The sequence below is a fragment of the Rhea pennata genome, chromosome 3, assembly GCF_028389875.1.
Source record: "Rhea pennata isolate bPtePen1 chromosome 3, bPtePen1.pri, whole genome shotgun sequence".
Lineage (NCBI taxonomy): Eukaryota > Metazoa > Chordata > Aves > Rheiformes > Rheidae > Rhea > Rhea pennata.
In genome coordinates, this window is record NC_084665.1 from 85853439 (window position 1) to 85873406 (window position 19968).

A 19968-nucleotide genomic window follows, 5' to 3' on the forward strand; every position below is an offset into this window, starting at 1 on the left:
GCTGTGACAGCAGATGTCTGCTGAGGATCTGCTGTCAGATAATGATTACTATGTTTTTCATCCTCAGTGACAGTGAGATTCATATCTTTTAATGGAAGCAATTAAATCTCAGGTGTGATCTGTACAAGCCACATCTTACACGCATGCCATCATCATACCACCCTGCTGTTTTCTTACTTATTTTAGTACATTATTCTTCCTAAAGAAAGACTGCTTATTTTTCTGGTGGTCATATTTGAACTAAGGTATTCAAGGTGGAGTGGCTATGCTCATAGAGGCTGCTCTCTTATTTTTTAAATAACCTACTATAGCATAGCAAAATTTCTGACAGATCTGAAAAGGAGAAAGGAGTTTTCCTGCAATTTGGTTAAGTTACTATATTTCTTCCTATTGTTCAGGGCAATCTACATGCAATCACATAACCATCTTCAAGTACATCCTTTGATACTCTATCAATCACCAGTCTTTAGACTTGCAAATAAACATTACTTGACCAGAAGAAATCATGTGTTCTTACTTTTGGGATGTTGAGTGAAATATTTATTGTGTTTATAAGTTCATACATGAGAATGTTTTAGAGTTACATACAGCATTTCAGAATTTGAAGAATATTTTATAGCATGTTATTAAAAACAGAGGTCTAACATCTCCTACTTGATCACAGCTTAGGGAACAGCAAGGAAAATCTTTCCTACGTTCTTCTAGGTAACTAGCCTGTAATCTAGGACACAACCATTTACTCTGATAGACTGGCCTAAGGAAGTAAGATGATTAAAAATAGATGCTTCCTAAAAGTATTATTAATCTGAAACATACTCTTTTTCAAAGCCACTGCTACAATTCTTGTATTTGTATACATTTCTGAAATTCAACAGTCTCTTCTTCTTATGTATTACAGAATTATACAGCTTTCTAGCATTGCACCAGGGCTAACAAGGAAAGGATGGAATATTTCATATTAAAGGGCAATGCTGTGCCTCAGACATCTGAGGCCAATTACACTGAACAATCAGAGCTTACTGTGATTTAAACAGGAGCCAAAGTCAGGATCAGGCTCTTTGCTGATAGTTCATTCAGTCTACAAGTGCAGTTTGGAATTTTCTCCTCCACTGGATCTTCTGAGTCTGAATTTGAGAGACCTGAGCTGGCTCCAAATTCAATTAAAATAGTTTCAAGAAATGCAAAGAGGAACATTTGCCCTCCCTGTGCAGAAAGAGAAATCATGAAAGGTTTCACATGGCTACCTTTTATATTGGCTCCTGCCAGGATTTCATATTTGTCAAGAAACCTAGCTTTCAATAATGCAGACAGGAGCAGCCTGAAATTCTCTTTGAATGCTGGAGAGACCAGGTAACTATTTTTCATCTATCATCCTCTAACAGGATTTAGACTACAGGATACATTTTTTGCTATCAGAAATTATGCTCATCTGCTAAGATGTGATATAATTTGAGAAAAGCTGCTACCACAGCTTCAATGCCATCGTCATTTTCTTACTGTTATCCTGTCAGCTTGTTGCATTTTTTTTCTGTGTATGTGAAAGAACAACTTTCATCTATACTTTTCACAGCTGCTTGAATGCCAGCACCCTTAAGCCTGACTCAGAGCTCTAGTGCTACCACAACACAAGGACTATCAAGAACAAAAAAACCCCTTTTCAATGTTTTAAATAATTATCAATAATGCTGTATACTGAATACTAGTAATGATCTTTGCTGAATGTTAGCCACATTTCCCCATCTGTGTGCCATTTGCTATAAAATTGGTCTGCTTTAGCGGTACAAATCTCAAAATACTACCAAAGAGCAGGCTCAAGGCTGGACTGTGTTATGCTGCAGGTTTTGCATTAATTTCTTGGATATGTTTAGTATTCATCTCAGGCTGCATTTTCCATGCTTTTAATATGTGCTTGGAAACACAGTTAGATTTGCAAGAGAGTGGGAAGTTGTGACTTCAGGCTATTTTCTTTCTTGAGTTGTAAGTCCTTTCTTCTTTGAACAAAGGAAGTCACAATTGGAAGCATATATTTTCACAGACTGGGGCTTACCCACACAAACTGCCTCCATCCTTTTTGTCTAATGTTATTGTGTTCATTTTTGCTGACCTGGAAAATCTTAAAATCTAAAAATAAAAAAGAAAAGAAAAGAAAAGAAGAAAAGAACTTAGAGATTTTAAAGGTCAAAAAACAGGCATCTTCCAGAAATCTATGGGTTTTTTTGCTTGATCACTAGAGGAAAAATCCTGAAATCTTTCCAAGTCAGACTTGGCATCAGCAACGAGTAAAACAGAGCATACTACAGCTTGTCTAGTGGTGGACACCAGACCTGGAGCTTGGCTGTGTTATCTGAGGCCATTTCTTTAGCTGCTCTTGGCAGCTTTCTATTTGCAGTTGAGGCATCAAAGTAATCAGTCTTGCATAGCTTCACCTCGACAGCACCGGTGTTGGTGCCCAGAGGGATTTGCGTGGGACAGCTGCCAGGCTTGTGGCTCCTCACTCCGGTTCTCCTTAAAAGACTGCCCCTGCCTTGCAGCAGGGCCAGTAAGTAGGAAGCACGCCTGCCTCCTAGCTCTTGCAATGTATGATTTCTGTGTGAACAGCAACCGAGAGCAGGGTACGGAGGCAGTGTGCACACCGCAGCCGCGGGGCAGCGGTTACGCATCCCGCAGAGCTACGCCGGCGTCCTCCAGCCGCGGGGCAGAGCTGAGCCCCGATAGGACTCACAGTCTGAATTCAAGCACCGTTACCAGCAGCAGCTTGAAATACGTAGTTGCTGTGACTTAAAAATGTTTCCCGTCAGAAGGATTTGATTACAGTTTTATTAATGAGAGTGGGGAAGGCCAGATTATTTTCTACTTGTTTTGAAAAGCAAGTGTGGCAAGAGGGACCCAGTGTCACATTGAACTTTCCTGGTGACTGGGGCAAGAAGCAGCTCCTATGTCTGTTCAGTGGTTTGGGCGTTGGGATTTGATCACGTCTCTGAATAAAGTGAAAGCTCCAATTTATGCTACTGAAGCAGGGTTTTTTTCCCCCTGGCTATCAAAATACCATTTGTTTCACACGCTGTTTTACAGTTTGTCTCTAATTCTCCTTATGACTGATCTTTTATAAATAAATTTACACTTAACAGAGCTGAAAAATGTTTTCAAACTCACTGAGCGCGCTAAAGGCTTCTTTTGGATGGCGGCTGCAAACCAAGCAATTGTGTTTTACAATAATAATTACTTCAGCTCCGTTCTATAAGCCTACCAAGCTATCTGGGGAATCTATGAGCACCTCCATCAGCCCTTTGGTCAAGATATTATTTGATTGAGGTCATGAACTCTTTCATCTATGCGGCTGCTCTTCTGCATTCCCTGGCCAAAAGAACAAAAGCCACTAGAAATCCTGCTTCAAGGCAAGAGAGCAGTTGACCGGCACCTCTGTTTGAATTCTTGATTGAAAATATTTTTAAATCTTCAGGTTGGCAAGTTTTCAGGGATGCTTGCACTGCCAAACCTCCATGCAAATATTTAACAATTCATTGAATATTCATGAACCACTAAATATATTTTAGGTCCTCATGCTTCATTAACAAAACAAGAAAACAGGCTGCACAATTCACCCAATATTTAAAATAAATTCAGTAAGGTATTTTACATGCTTTTTTCCTTATTCATTATTTAAAAAACCTCTCTTCTCATGTTTGCATATTATTGTATAATTTACTGTTTTGAATATTTTTACTTGTTTTGAATTTCTGAATGTTTTGAGAAAAAAAAAAAACAACAACCTTAAAAATCCCCTGTTGAAAATACATTGAGAACTCAGTACTTCCAGGTAGTTCAGAGCAGTTGACTTTTCTTTTTGTAAATGTGGTAACTCACATATTTGTTCACTCTGGCTAATGGGGTCCTGTCTGTGCAACCTTCGCTCGTGTTGAAATCAATGAGCTATCTGTTTAAGCATGACAGACCATATCAGCTCTCACAGAAGAGACTGAAGACTTTTGTTTCGGACAGATTTAGCTGACGTTATTTATACATTCCTCACTTCTTGATTGTATCATGACAATATAGATATACCGGGGAACAAGCTCTGGAATCTTTGGTGCTGATCACAGGTGAGACAAAACACCTCAGATTTATTTTCTTTACTAATATAGGCTTCTGTAAGCAACTCATAGCTGTTGTGTGGGCTCTATGATATATCTTTACTGCTAGATCTCTGCCTATATCTTCAACAATATCCTTTTCTGGTGCCAAGATACCTAAATGAAGGTATTTTCAGAATCGCAGAGTTCTAGGATAAGACCATAGTCAATAGCTGCACTTCTCTGACACTTCACGATAGAGACTAAACTTTACTATGTGAAGGACAAAAACTAGTTTAGTGTTTGGTCTGAGGCTCTGGAATTAGCTCTTCAGGAACTAAACAACAACCACGGATGTTATCATCTTTTCAGCCAGATAGAAAGATTAAAAAAGCAATTACAAAAATATGCAGAAACATGAACTATAGAACAGAGGGTCAAACAAAATGAAAAATGTGACTAAAGACTGACACATCTCAGGATGTGTCCCCTTCTCCTCCTGGAAAGAGACTTAGGAAATGAACAAACAGCACATGACAGATGTATAATACATTGAGTGCATTAGCAATCGCAGGATGACTATGAGTCACTGATGTGATGTGGTCATGAAAAAAAGACAACTGAAACTGCAAGATGTAGCAGGTCAGGTATTACCAGGGAAAACAGATAGGACATCAATAGGGACAGCAATAGGACTTCCTTGGACATTACATGGGCAGTTTTGGCCCCCATGCTTACAAAAGATGATTTCAAACTACAACAGACGCAGAAAACAGCATGAGAAAACGAGGTAGATCAATTTATTTCTTTTAAGAAGGAAAATCATAAAAATGTGGATTATTTAAGTTAGAAAAAGACTACAGGATTTGATTGCTCTCTACAAATACCTACAAAGGGCAACCAACAACTTTGGGAAACTAAAAGCATTTTTAAGCAAAAGGACAATGCCAGTACAAGACAAATGAGTCAAAAATGGCCAATCAATCAATTTGGGGTGGAATTTAGAAGGCAGTTTTTAAGCTTCAAGGCAGTGAGTTTCTGAAACGCCCTAAGATGATAGGAAAAAGGTAAGTAGGAAGCATAATCGGTTTTAAGAGTTTAAGAGAATTACCTGACAAAATGATGACTGGATTTAGTAATCCAGACTGATCTAGTTCCACGCCTCTATTTTGTAGTCGTATTTCTTGACAAACTAGCAGAAGTCTCTCATATGTCACAAAGATAAGCACAGTGGAAGGGAACAGAATAGACAAGGGCAGACTTCCAATAGTCAGCTCAGCCCATGTTCATTACCTTTCTTCCTGCATTTTTTCCTAAGCATTGTTTTTTGTTTTTATTGCTGTTTTTCTTCATTGTTAGAGAAAATTTCAAAAAAGCATAGTTATTTCATCTGGATCCCCAAACATGTCTGTTTGTTTTCTTAACTTGTTTTTCTTAAGAGCTGGTCTGATAAAAAAAAAATACTTTCCCTATAGACCTTGTCTCCTATACCCTTAGACTATTACTGCTATAAAAGCACCAATACTCAATAACTTAAGAGCATTTTTCTTTCTTTTTTTTTTTTTTTTCTTTTCAGGAGACTCACATGCTCAAGCTGTGTTTGTACTAGTATACCAAAGCCAGTGAGGACTGGTGTGTAGCTCAGGGTACCTGCCTTGCTGAAACTCTCCTGGTTTCCAGAAGGGATGGAGGGGAGGGTGTCTGCACACTGCTACAGCAAATGATCCCTGGACTGTCCTTTCTCCATATTATTTCTGTGTGTTATTTGGAACTAAACTAGCTGGCTTGAGCCAATATTGTGCCGGAGACAATTTTAATAACTGAGTAGTGCAGATGATTGATTTCCAGTGCCACGGCACATTCTCTCACGCTGCTTAGCTTGCTTATATAGAAGGGAATTTTGTCTAGGACATAAAACACATTTGACTTTCATTAAGATGTGCATTTCTAAGTCACTAATGCAATGTGACTGGCTTCAGATATTTTTACATATCTTATCCTCTAAACATTTGTGTTTTTCTGCATCTTACAGAAAACATAAGAAGTAGCTATTGTAATATAATGGAAGTGATAGTGAATGAACATCACCATCTTCACAATATACTTCTTAGTATTCCCCAAAAGAGCCAGAAAGATATCCTGTTGCCACAGAAAATTTAAAATACTCAAACAAGGATGAATTAGATGTCAGTAAAAACATATCCCATACTGCTAACAGAAGAAGAGTCATGAAGTTCTGGGAAGTCAGTGATTGTTATGGAAAAGAGGATATTGAAATGAATATTATAATTTGATGGAAACTCAAATGCTTTATATGAAATGCTTTACAAGAGACTTATCTGTAAGGCAGGAAGTCTCAGACTCACAAACAGGATAACAATTTGATCTCGTTTCTTCAACTCAGAACAACCAAACCAGTCCTAAATGCCAAATCTTAACCAAAGTAGCCCTGAATTTTAATCAAAGGAGCTAAATTTCATGCTGGGTCCACCTGGGAGAAATTCCCACATTTTTAGCTTCATAAAAAGATATCCCGGTTAATCCTTTGTCTTCACGCTTGATGCTTTTGTAGGTCCTGATGAAGACATATTCATTTCGGAATAGAAAATTAGATAAATCTTCTGAATGAGGATGAAAATGATAGTTTCACCTCACCCACTTCTGGATTTTAACATCCATGTCCTTGATCTTTGTGTCAGATATAAACTTGCCAAATAAGCAGCTTGAACAATGAGGAATTAGTAACCTGACAGCTACATGGTTTAGCTTAGCCCAAGCACAGTGCTAACTGCTGCAGTAGATTAAAGGTAACAACTTCAGCTCTTCAGCAATTGAGCAGCAGACTGCAGCTCCCTCCCTTAAAAGTGAACCCATGCTCTTTTCTTGCATCTTTCACATGCGGTAACCTCAACTGCTTTCCCAGAGTCAAATTTTGTGTCAAATCACAGCTCTCCATTTATCACTTACTATTTCTCCAGCTGTGCCTCTTCATCCACAAATTCACCAGCACTTTTTCACTTGTATGGTAGCAGCTATAGCATAACCATTAAATGCAATAATACTATGTTATGACATTTTGCAGTGTTATCTTGTTCTCAGAATTTTCTCAGTTTTATGGATTTGATTGTCACCTTCATTTTAAGTAGTTACATTAGGTCTTGATTTTTAGGTATTTTAAGCAAGTAATTGCATGTGAAACATGCAAGCATAGTCACATGCCTAATTTGCATGTGAAATTACCACTATGGTCTGTGAAATCTTCACCTGCAGATAGTATCTGCAAAATGGATAATTGCACATGCAAATGGGTGATGATCATTTTCATATCCAGATACCCAGCATGCACATCAGGAATCATAACTACATGCTTAACTTGGTTAAAATCAAGGTTGTGGTATTTCATATGGAACTGAACTTATTGCATAGAAATGATAAGCAACAGCTGAATGAAGACAAAAGTGGACTTTTAAAATTAATTGGACCATCAGGTGGCAGATGAGCAGTAATGTAGATAAATGTCAGACAAGAAAAGAACAAAAGATAAATGCATTAAGAAAGTTATTGTAGCATGCTGATCACAAGAGAAAAAGAAAATGGAAATGTTCTATCCAGCAGGCCACTGTAGCGAACCCTGGCAGAATGCTCAGATTGATAGGAAAAGAGATATAAAAGACAGTTATGAATAGAAAGCCACAAAGCTTACCAAATGTTAAAGTTCTTTTGGATGTGAAGGCCCAAACTACTAGCTGGTTCAAATAGGTTATTTTAGGAGTCATCATGCTCAACAGACATTGGGAGATTCTATATTTTTTCCATTTAATTCCTGAATGTCTGGATAGGGTTGCTTCTTGTCATCTGCTGGCAGAGATATTCAGTGAGAACCACTTGCAGAAATAATTATAAATTATGTAGGAGCAAATTTGATGGGTTAATGGATTTTCATTTTTCCTTAAAAATTAAAAAAAAAAGACTTAAGACATGCTAAATACAGAAAAGTTTTTTTTTATTTGAAGAAATTCATAATGAAAGACATATTTGTCTATAACATTGATCAGGATACCTGTAAAACTATGGGAAAAACTTAAAAAATGCACCACGTCCCCACTCACATACATTTACTCCAGAAGAGTTTAGCTCTTTGTTAGTAAGAAAGATAATGTTATTAAAACTCCAAAGGTATTCATAGACTAAAATCCTGAATAGCTGAAGAAGTTAAAGGAAAAGTTTATGGCTACTTTTAGAGGGGCAATTCAGCTTGGCACAAAATATTAAACTATGAAATAGATATGTTACACACTAGCAATAATACCAATAAATAGGTCTCTGAAAGCTCTCTTCTTTTGTAAAAAAAGCATGTTACATTAAAAAGCTATGCTGAATTATGATTAAAATCTCAGTGAGAAGATAGAAAAAAAGAAAATAACTTTTGGGCACACATTACTGAGATATTTTTTCCCTCCTCCTCAAACAAAATGATGCAAAGAATGCGTATCTTATGGTAATATTTGTAATCCTTTTTCTTTTTATCTGAATCAATGTAGACAGCAGTATTAGCTGGTGAAACCAGTTTTATCAGAGAAGCCTGGACTTCTCAATCAGTGCATTTTTAGAATTTATGCCTTTGTATGGCTCCACCTGGTGTTAGCAATGAGGTTTGGCAAGAGCAGTATTGCAACTCTGCAAACATCTTGGTTTTCAACTAGATGCTTTGCTTCCTTTTTCATTTCCACTGCTAGTTGTTCAGAGTGATAACTTACAATTCTATGGCCAGAGAAATTAAGACGATTCCTTTTAATATCTTTTTTTTTATTCAAGACTTCAACCCTTTACAGCAAATTAATAGCATCATGAAGAAGTGGGAGAAGTTGTCAGCAACATCAGTACATTATGGAGACAGGAACTTTAAAGCATTGCCAACATGTCTGAGGTGAATTGGAGCCAAAGAAATGTTAGATGTCTATGCCTAAGCATCTCCTAATTGAAAATACCAAAATTAAAAATTATGATTCTCCAATGCCTCACACCTGTTCTTGCCTGCAGAGAAAGGCCCTAAAATTTGCACATATTTTAAGTATCCTCATGTCTGCATTGAGCTTCTGACCATGCTCACCATACTTAGTTTTGATAGCACTGGACTTTTTAGCTGTCACCTGTAGAGAAGGTCCACCGTATCTGCACAAGTGTGCTTCCTCTGTGTTTGCCATTTGAGAATCCTGATTTGGCAGTGTTCTCAGAGCATGGTTACACAATTTAAACAACATGACAGGAGTCATGACATGAGTCCAGCAATTCAGTCATTTGAACAGGTGGCAGGACTGGATTCTAATTCTTCTGTCTTCCTATGATGCTCTCCAAAGAGCACTCTAGTGAGCAGACTGCAACCTGTCTTGAGCTGCTAGGGGTTGTCAGAGTGCTTTTCATCCATCCTCTTGAGTTTGCTCCAGATTTAGTACCCTACTTTGAACAGGTGGAGCTTCCTTTTGGTGTTTGTATTTAAATGTTGAAGTATTCAAGAAATACAGCCTGGGACCCAACACTACTGTCCTCCAGCAGGAGCCCAAATCTTTGGGGGTGGTGAGCATTTAATCGAGACAAATTCCAAAGTTCTCTGAGACGCTAAAGTTCCTCACCTTGCCCCAGAACAGTCCTGTGGTTTAGAAAACATGCCTGGAAGAGAGGAGAGAAAAGGGCTTATCTGTAGGCACCTCCCATATATTGTGCTTAGCACTTAGGAATCTGGCAAAGGTATTGGGGGTCACCCTTGGGCTGACATCTCTTGGGGGTCTGCTCTGAGACAGGATTTAATAATAGTTAGAGCTCTACTGAAGGATTTCAGTTGTATGCTGTCCAGCCCTTTAAAAAGTGTCTTTATGAAGGGAGTACTGTCTTGTATGACCTTCCCACTGCGGTCTTAAAAGCTGAATTAATGGGATTGTGAAATCTCTTGCTTTTGATATATAATAGACTCTTAACTCTATTCTGCCTTTCACTCCTTTTGCTGTCTCTATGAGTCTATGATCCATACCTCCTAAGCTGTTTTTGAAGTGTAAAAAAGGACCTTACCTCAAAGGTGAAAGGATAATGAAAAATGCAAAGCTCCATTACGATTGCGCCTGTCCATGCTCCCAGACAAAATGGGAAAGTATCCCATTTTAAGCACTGAGTAGGAGGGAAAAGTAATTTTAAGGCTGGGGAAAGAAACTGGGTTACAAAGAGAGAACGTTTTTTGTTCTAACACTCTAATGATTTAGCCGGGAGAGGTTCAGATTTTTAACAGGATGACTACAATTCATGACAGGATAGACATCATATATGTATTTTCTTTTGATTCTGAAACAGGTGCATTTGCAGAGTAACATTTCTAACAGACAAGGCAGAATAAAGTGTGAGATAAGAGAGCAAAAAGTTAAATTACCAGAGTGAATGCTGGAGTAATGGAGTCCGTTAGTGAATGAGGTGGTGGGGTGAGCTTTGGAGCGTGCTTGTGGACTGGAAAAGAGAACGATGCCAGAGGCAGACAGAACAATGAGAAGACACATAGGAGAAACAGTTGCTTACTCCCATTACGGTCTTTGAAGTTCATTATTTCAATTTTCAGTTCTGAGGCAGGAAGAGGGATATTTCTTCCTCTCAATTCTCCGGTAAGTGTTCCTCTGAAACATTTCCTGTGACAAAACCCCAGTTTCATGCCTTTCCATTTCAAAAAATATTAGCCAGCAGGGAACTTGTGGATCTTTGGGGAAGGACTTAAGAGAAACTCATGGTTGCTTGCTCTCCCACCCAACACTATTGGGTAGTAGTTAATAAGGGAGGGGGATGGAGTTGGTTTTCAACGGTATTACTAGTGAGGTTTGCGGTAACAAACTAATATGGTCATATTTTACAGTTTCCAGCTGATATGGACTACACCATGAAAATATTCTACTCAGAGTGAAAAAATGTATCATTACGGGAAGAATGGCAGAAAACACAGAATAACTCATGTACCTAGCATGCTAGACCCAGATATTATCTTTTTAAAATAGTGTCTCTCAGAAAAATCTCTTCAAATGCATTCCTATTGCTGCCAATTTTCCTTTGATATACGACTGTATTTTTTTAAATGACTCCCCTTGTTTGCTATGAAATTTTCAAGTACAAATAGCTCTATCCAGCCAAAATCAATCTCTTCAGAGATGAGTAGACTATTGTTCACTGAAGATAGTTCCATACCAGTATGAAAATCTAACATAACTCTGTTTTGTTTCCAAAAGAAATTTGTTTTCTGTTGTTTTTTGGCTTTGTATTTTTGCAAAATAACAAAAGTAATTGTAAGAAGACTTTTTTTCTCACTTTAGCTGTAATGAACTGTTTCTGTTTAGGATTCCAAAGGGAAAACATCTCTGAGGGGGGAAAAAAGTAAAAATAACATATGTTTGAAAAATATGAGTTTTAAAGAACTTTAAATGAGTTAAAAAATAGAAACACTTACAGAGACCTAACAGTAGTAAAATGCCACCAAAGTCCATATGACTATTTTGTGTTTTTATCTCCAGTGATTGTTTAAGGAAAACACAGGGAAAAAAAACTTGCCAAAATTAATAGTTTCAAAGGTAGTTATCAGTGTTAATTTGCTTTCTAATTTGAGACAAAGAAATCATTTTGTACTTTCTGTAGTTTTAATCATTCCTTCTATCTTTCTTCAGATTAAAGAAGTTTTATCTATGACATCGTGTAAATCAATAAATATACATATTTAGGTGTAATGTAAATATATTAAGCACACACACATTTTTAATAAGTGACTGAAGAATATTTTATAATTCACTGGTATATTAGATTTAAAACACATATAACTACATTTTAATAATAGCTGGAGTATTGCAAGCTGGAAATATAACCACGCCTTCCGTTTCTTTTTAAATATTGTTCTAAAACTTAATATCTAACAGAAGTTTGGTTAAAATTTGAGGAACCTTAATTCACTGTTGAACTTCTGCAGGGGTCTAGTAGTCACATTAGCATTACTGTCTTGCATTATTACATTCATTACGTAAAAGCATCAATGTCTTCGTTGCTCGAGCTACGTTTACCATTACTCATTCGTCAGTAAAGATTACTTGCTGGTTCACAGGGGTTCTTTGTCCATAGTCTGTAACAGAGGAATAGTCGCCCAGGGAAGGAGAAAGGGAAAACTAGGTATAATGTGACTGCCTTACTTCCGTGCACCCCAACACTTACGGCAGCATCAGTGCTACATCCTTTTTGCTTTTTGAGCAAGACAGGGAAAGAGCTTGTGTACAACTCAGTTACATTAATTACGCTGCCATTTCTTTTCTGGAGCACGAGTCATGTCTCTAGTGCCTGGGAACATAGGTGTGGGGGGAGAGGTGAGAGCTATCTACAGCTCTGCAAAATCCGAGGGAAATTGCTTGCCATTTTCCTGGTGCGGGAGGGTGAGTGTGGCAGCACGCGTACAGCACAGTGGTGCAGGAACGATGCTGTCGGGATTTCTCCCGAGGCTGTTCCCAGGACGCCAGGGAAGGTGGTGTTGGAAGGAGGCTTTATGCACAGCTGTGTCCAAAGGAATGACCTAGTTCTCTGAGCAACTACTGTGGGCATCTTGGAAGGGTTTTTCTGCAGTGTATTTTGGTGGTGCTGTGCGCAGCTACCTCAATAAGGAGTTACTGCCGCAATGTTTTGGCCATGATTCATGATTTGTTGGTGTCTGATCTGGCAACAGGGAGGACACAAGGAGTTGAAATGTTCTGCTCTTATTTGCCCCAGTGCAAAGGAAATGAAGAGTATCAGTTTTTGGGTTACGTTGCCCTCCGTCACTGAGTGACTGGTTTGACTCCCATGAGTGAAAAGCAGAGCAATGGCTATTTATTTCACATGCCTGTTTAGTCAGTTGAAGGGAACTCTGTGGTATTTCTTTTTCTCATTCAGCTGTGCCTTGCCACATCTGTTCCTAGATGACTTGAAAAATAAACAGTATTTCCTGTTATAAATCAAATATGTTGAGCAGTAATAGAGAGATGGAGGGAGTAGTATTGCATGCTTGAGCAATAGCGAAAATAAAGTTGCCTTTCCCGATGGATAAGACAAGTAATGTAACAACAAGCCACTATGCTGCCTTCTCACTGCTACCACGCCTACCACCAAGCCTTTTCATCCTGGAGTTTTGGGATATGGAACAAAAAAAAATCTGTATTTTGTAGAAAATGGATGTAGATCTGGCTGATAGACAGATTACAGTGTGAACAATATTCAGTTTCATGCACAGGCTCACAGTGGGTATTCAGAGGACAGAAGGAGACGAAAAGACTGCAAACTGTGTAAAATAAATATTAATATTGAACTGATTATATTATTTTACAATCTCTGTGTAATCATGAGGTTTTAAAGCTCTCTGTTTGAAGAAACATCTCCTAGAAGCACCAAGGTCTTTGACAAACAGAGCATGGGTTGATAAAGAACTGAACAGAAAAAAATGTACGAAAAATTGTACTCTCTTTGTAAAGACAGTATGAAGAAAATGATTGCAGAAATGAGGATGAATTATTAATGAAGGTTTAAGGCTGAAAATGATGGTCTTGATTCTGTAATAAGCTCTCTGTTGGCAACTCTTTCCATTCCTACAGAGTCCATCTATTTTATACAGTGAGCCACCAGAATCGGTCTTCAGTCCTTCACAAGATCTGAATTTAAGGGTAAATTTTCATAGTTAATACACAATTACTCCTGTTTGTGTGAGTGTGTGTGTGTGTGTGTATTTTAGGAGCAATAAACAGCTGCTTTTTGAATATTTCTTTCAGATTAGAAAGGTAATTCTTTCAGTATGATTGAAATTTTTTTAGTATATTTCGACTTCTTAACTTTTTAAAATTTTATATCCATATTTTATATCCATTTTATATCCATATCAAAAATCATTTTTAGAAGGCAAAACTGAAACTTTTCATTGCAAATATTAACATTTAAAAATGAAAATTGTTTAGCCTTGTCTTGATATGCTCATTTCTGGTATTTTAAAGAAAAATGCACATACATCTGTTCATGCACAGTAATGGCTTATAATCATTTGGTAGCTACAGTTAATGCAGGTGTAGACCAGTTATTTTAGTGCAAACAACTAACTTCTAACTCAGTCAGTACGATGTCTTCTGATGAGTTTTAGATTAGACTGAACTGAATAGGAAACTTAACCTCACTCATTATTGTCTTTCAATGTTATTAAAAAAAAAGATTGCCTTGGTAGGTTCATAGCATTTAATACAAAGAAAATTACAAGATACTGAAAAATAATGAGAAAAGCAAGCTAAGGGACAAAAGAGAAACCTGAGGCTGGCAAAAGTCAATACAGTAAGAAAGATGTTTTAATTTAGATGAGAACAAGAGATTTCTAGACTAGTATTAGTCTAAAACTAGATAGAAATAGGAAAATTTCAATAATAATAACATAGAAGAGGCAGTATGTTCATAAAATAAAATACTACTGCTGCTGCTTTAGGAAAAATACAGAAAATACAGAAATATTAGTGTAAAATTATATGGTTGGGAGAAAGGGTATATTTGTCCTTCAGGATCACACCCAGGACATGTTATGTGTCTTGTGACAAGGAAGAGTCCTTAACACTGCTGTACAGTCTCATTTCAACATTGCAGTCATTTGTAGCCTTGAATCTATTATGGTATAACGATAAAAATCTCCCAGTTCAAAGGCATAGGTAAAAACTCATACAGAGAAACAGAGAAAAATAGGCAAATCTAGGTAATTTGTATCCAAGAGTTTTATACGAGCTGTCTGATGATGTTTCTGAATCGTTGAGGTTGATTTTCAACACTGAGACATTTGAAACATTGGGGTAGTCCCAGAAGTCAACAACAGATACAATTCTGTACAAATACAAACAGAAAAAAGTGTGTAATTATAAACTTGTCAGCCTGATAATGATCTCAGGCAGAATAATGAGACAGACGATACAGCAATCCTGTTTTGTTTATAAAGGTAATAAAATTGATGGAATACGCTTAGTCTTCCGTAAGGCATTTCGTTTAGTAACACATGACATGTTGATTAAGAAATAAAATCAACATGGCACATACTGAATTGATTAAAACCTGGGCAACTGAAAGATCTTAACATTTTATTGTAAATGGAGAATCATCATTCTTAAATGCCCATCTGTGAGATCCACAGGGATCAGTATTTGACTGTATTATATTTAATGTTCTTTTTCAGTCCTTGGAAGAAAATATACAACGATACTGATAAAGTTTTCAGATGAAAAATGTTGCTAGAGTAGTGAATACTAGAAAGGAAAGTCTGTGATGCAAGACGATCAGAACTGTCTGGAAGGCAGGTGCACCTACATTTGGCCAAGTATAAAGCCATAGGCCTAGTGTGGAAGAATGTCATTTCATGTGACAGGGGGGAGGTGAAAGAAGGAAAATGGTTTTATTCTGAGAAGTCTTGGCTGCAAAGCTCAGGTGAGCATGAACTACAATGGTTTTCTAGGCGTATTTAAGCAGAAGAAGTTATAAGGAAGCTATATCATCTTTGAATATTACTGTTTCAGAATACTCTGCGCAGATCTGGTGCCACAGAGACATGGAGAGTTTAGAGAGACTACATGGTAATCCTTCAAGGACTGGGAAATAAACCCTTACTGCAAGTAATGCTAGCAGCTTAATCTAATTTAATCTAGTTCAATTTATCACCAAATTAATTGTTTCTCAAGATTAAGAGGTAAATTGGTCACATACTGAAGGCACTTACCTTGAAAACAAAAGCTTAAAACTAAGACAAAATTATCAGTGAGGTGTGATGGTTAGATGCTAAAACTAAGACAAACTCAGATCAGAAGTAAGATAGGACTTCTCCTACAAGCAGGAAAAAAGTTAAGGTTAATACTCTGTATCTGATGAGCATGAAAGTTGAGTACTAAAGGAGATGCTTTAGGTCAGGTGTGCATTCATGGCAATTATACAGCTTGTATTGAACAGGAAGCCAGACTCTGTGTCTCCAGTGGTTCCTCCTGACCTTGGAACTGATGAATTTATATACAAAGGCAGACATCAAATAAAGTCATTATTTTGGGTTAGGCTACTGCTGTGATGATGTACTACTGTAAAATATGGTACAATTGCCATAATATGTCTCTTCTGTCCTCTGACACCTGTCCTCTTTTGGCTGAAAAATTCTTAGGTGTTTATCAACTTCTGCAGTATATCTGGGAAACTATCCAAAACCTTTTTATTAAGGACAACAGGAAGGGCTTCTTCAAATATATCAGCAGCAAGAGGAGGGCTAGGGAAAATGTGGGACCACTACTGAATGGGGCGGGGGCCCTGGTAACAAGGAATGCAGAGAAGGCAGAATTACTGAATGCCTTCTTGGCTTCAGTCTTCACTGCTAAGGGCAGCCGCCAGGAATCCTGCAGCCTGGATGTGAGGGAGAAAGTCTGGAGAAGGGAAGGCTTTCCTTTGGTTGAGGAGGATAGGATTAGAGACCTTCTGGGCAAACTTGACATCCACAAATGCATGGGCCCGGAGGGGATGCACCCACGGGCACTGAGGGAGCTGGTGGATGTTGTTGCCAGGCCACTCTCCATCATCTTTGAAAGGTGCTGGAGGACTGGAGAGGTGCCTGAGGACTGGAAGAAAGCCACTGTCACTCCAGTCTTCAAGAAGGGCAAGAAGCAGGACCCAGGCAACTATAGGCCGGTCAGCCTCACCTCCATCCCCAGAAAGATGATGGAACAGCTCATCCTGGATGTCATCTCCAGACATAAGGAGGAGAAGAAGGTGATCAGGAGTAGCCAGGATGGATTCACCAAGGGGAAATCCTGCTGAGCCAACCTGATAGCCTTCTATGATGGAATGACTGGCTGGGTAGATGAGGGCAGAGCAGTGGCCGTTGTGTACCTTGACTTCAGCAAGGCTTTTGACACTGTCTCCCATAACATCCTCTTAGAGACGCTCAGGAGGTGTGGGTTAGACGAGTGGACGGTGAGGTGGATTCAGAACTGGCTGAAAGGCAAAGCTCAGAGGGTCGTCATTCAGTGGTGTGGAGTCCGGTTGGAGGCCTGCGGCTAGTGGCGTCCCCCAGGGCTCAGTTCTGGGTCCCATCCTGTTCAACTTTTTCATCAGTGACCTGGATGAGGGGACAGAGTGCCTCCTCAGCAAGTTTGCTGATGATCCCAAGCTGGGAGGAGTGGCTGATACACCTGAGGGCTGTGCTGCCATTTGGAGAGTCCTGGCCAGGCTGGAGAGTTGGGCGGAGAGGAACCTCCTGAGGTTCAACAAAGGCAAGTGCAGAGTCCTGCACCCAGGGAGAAATAACCCCAGGCACCAGTACAAGTTTTGGGCTGACCTGGAGCGCAGCTCTACAGAGAAAGACCTGGGAGTGCTGGTGGATGATGAGTTGACCATGAGCCAGCAATGAGCCCTTGTGGCCAAGGAGGCCAATGGTCTCCTGGGGTGCATTAGGAGGAGTGTTGCCAGCAGGTGGAGGGAGGTGGTCCTGCCCCTCTACTCAGCCCTGGGGAGGCCTCATCTCGAGTCCTGTGTCCAGTTCTGGGCTCCCCAGGACAAGAGGAACATGGAGCTACTGGAGAGAGTCCAGCGGAGGGCTACGAAGATGATCAGAGGGCTGGAGCATCTGCCCTATGAGGAACGGCTGCGAGAGCTGGGCCTGTTCAGCCTGGGGAAGAGAAGGCTGAGGGGGGGATCTTATCAATGTGTATAAGCACCTGAAAGGAGGGTGTCAAGGGGACAGGGACAAACTCTTTTCAGTTGTCCCATGTGACAGGACAAGAGGCAATGGGCAGAAATTGAAGCAAAGGAAGTTCTGCCTGACCGTGAGGGGGAATTTCTTCCCTGTGAGAGTGACGGAGCCCTGGCACAGGTTGCCCAGAGAGGTTGTGGAGTCTTCTTCTCTGGAGATCTTCAAGGCTCACCTGGATGCAACCCTGTCTACCATGCTGTAGGTGACCTTGCTGAGCAGGGGGATTGGACTAGGCGATCTCCAACCTTACCGATTCTGTGATTCTGTGATTCTATGATTCTATGATTGTATGATTTTCTTCAATACGGCGGTCTCCTAAGGGCAAGAGAGCTTACTAATTCTTTCTGCCATGTTCAGCTGCTAACTCCAAATACTCAGATTCTCATTGGGTCATATACCCTGTAAGGTAATCTGTCACCACATAGAAAAGGATGTGAAAATACAATCAGCGTACCTGTGTCATACTCTTGTTTTACAATAGCATATTAAAGTCTTGAGCATCTGTTAATTCTAACCTTGCATTGACTAATTGAGGTAGTCCCCTATAAACTAATTTTGAAACAATCCCAGTATACTACTGTTATGTGTTCATGGCAATTGGAATTATTAGCCATAGAGGTGTTAGGCAGCAAGATGATGACAGAATAGTGACTTCAGTGATTTTAGAGGAATCTGATCGCTCCTTCTCTTGTATGTCATTCACAATATGGAGTCAAGCCATCCCAATGGCTGTGTTCATGTGCATGTACAAAGAGTAGAGAGAGTTCTCTGGAATGAGAAACATACTGACCCCTTATATCTGAATATTCAGCAGGTTTTGGAACGGTCTACCCCAGCCAAGATCAATCAATTTAAATATGCTTATCTTGAGTTTTATGCCAGATATTTATTGACCAACATATCTCTCAGTATGATTTCTCTAGAATGCCTCATTGACTATATTCATGAACCTCTCCATTACTCAGAGTAGTCCATGAAAGGTAGCCAGCTGTATATGTAGCTTTGAGTCTCTTTTCAAGATAGTTTATGTTAACCCTATTATGGTGGCATTACGATTTTGTGATTCCTCTGCAATAACTATCTAATATTTAACATTAATTGCATTTGGGTTCTGTTTGGGACAGTTTTAAAAGGCATATGTGAAGGACACTGTAGAGTGTTCCTTTGTTTCTGAAAAAGCCACCTGTAAATGTGGTCTGCATTCTGTCCTAAAAGATGCCCTTTGAATTAATTTCATGCAATGTAAGTCAAACAGATTTTGACCTTTCTTCAGTGCTGAAAAGTTACTTTATAAAAGTGCACTTTCTTATTCAACATATCTGTTCTATATTCCATCATATTTGAATTCACTGGCAAAAAATAAATGTGTTCTACATCATGCTGTTAGAATGGGGGAGCCGGTGCAGATGTGGGAGTGTGGAATGGCTTCCTGTCTGACTAACCCATCATCAGCAGAGCTGCTGTGTAAGGGCTTGATTTGTCAAAGCATTCGAACACCCATGCCTCCCATTGACTTCAGCTGGAGTAGGATGGATGGATGTCTTCAGAACACTACCCTTGCCACTTGTAATAAAAGATAAAATTCCAATGGGACTCCAGATGTAAATGATGAAGGATTTTCCTTTTAGAGTCTTATGGGTAGTAGCCTAGCTAGAAATAAACATTTGAGTTTCAAATTTAATGGCAGAGATGAAAAATCATTAGCTAGAGGGAAAAAGCCAATGTGCTCAGTTGTAAACAGAGCCGGTTTGATACAAAGATACTGAGCAAATAAAAGCTGCCTCTGTTACAAATAAATAGCGTTGCAGAAAATCTATTTCTGTTGGCAGTGCTAAGGTGAGCTGTAGTCTGACTGTTGTCTTCACAGTTCAGGACTAAGACTTTCAGAACTCTAGTGGCTATATAGCACAGTTGTGTACATTGAGTATCTTTTGCTCTGGAACCCAGATAGTAGTCCTAAGACAAAATTGCTCTGTTTTGTTTGTTTGTTTGTTTTGTTTTGTTTTGCTGGTTCCAAATGCCCAATGCAATGAGAATGCAGTTCTGAATAGTGGGGTTTATTTGTCTGGATTCTTTTTGTTTATGTTTTGCTGAAGATGTGTTTTCTGCTGAAAGACCTCTGTGTAA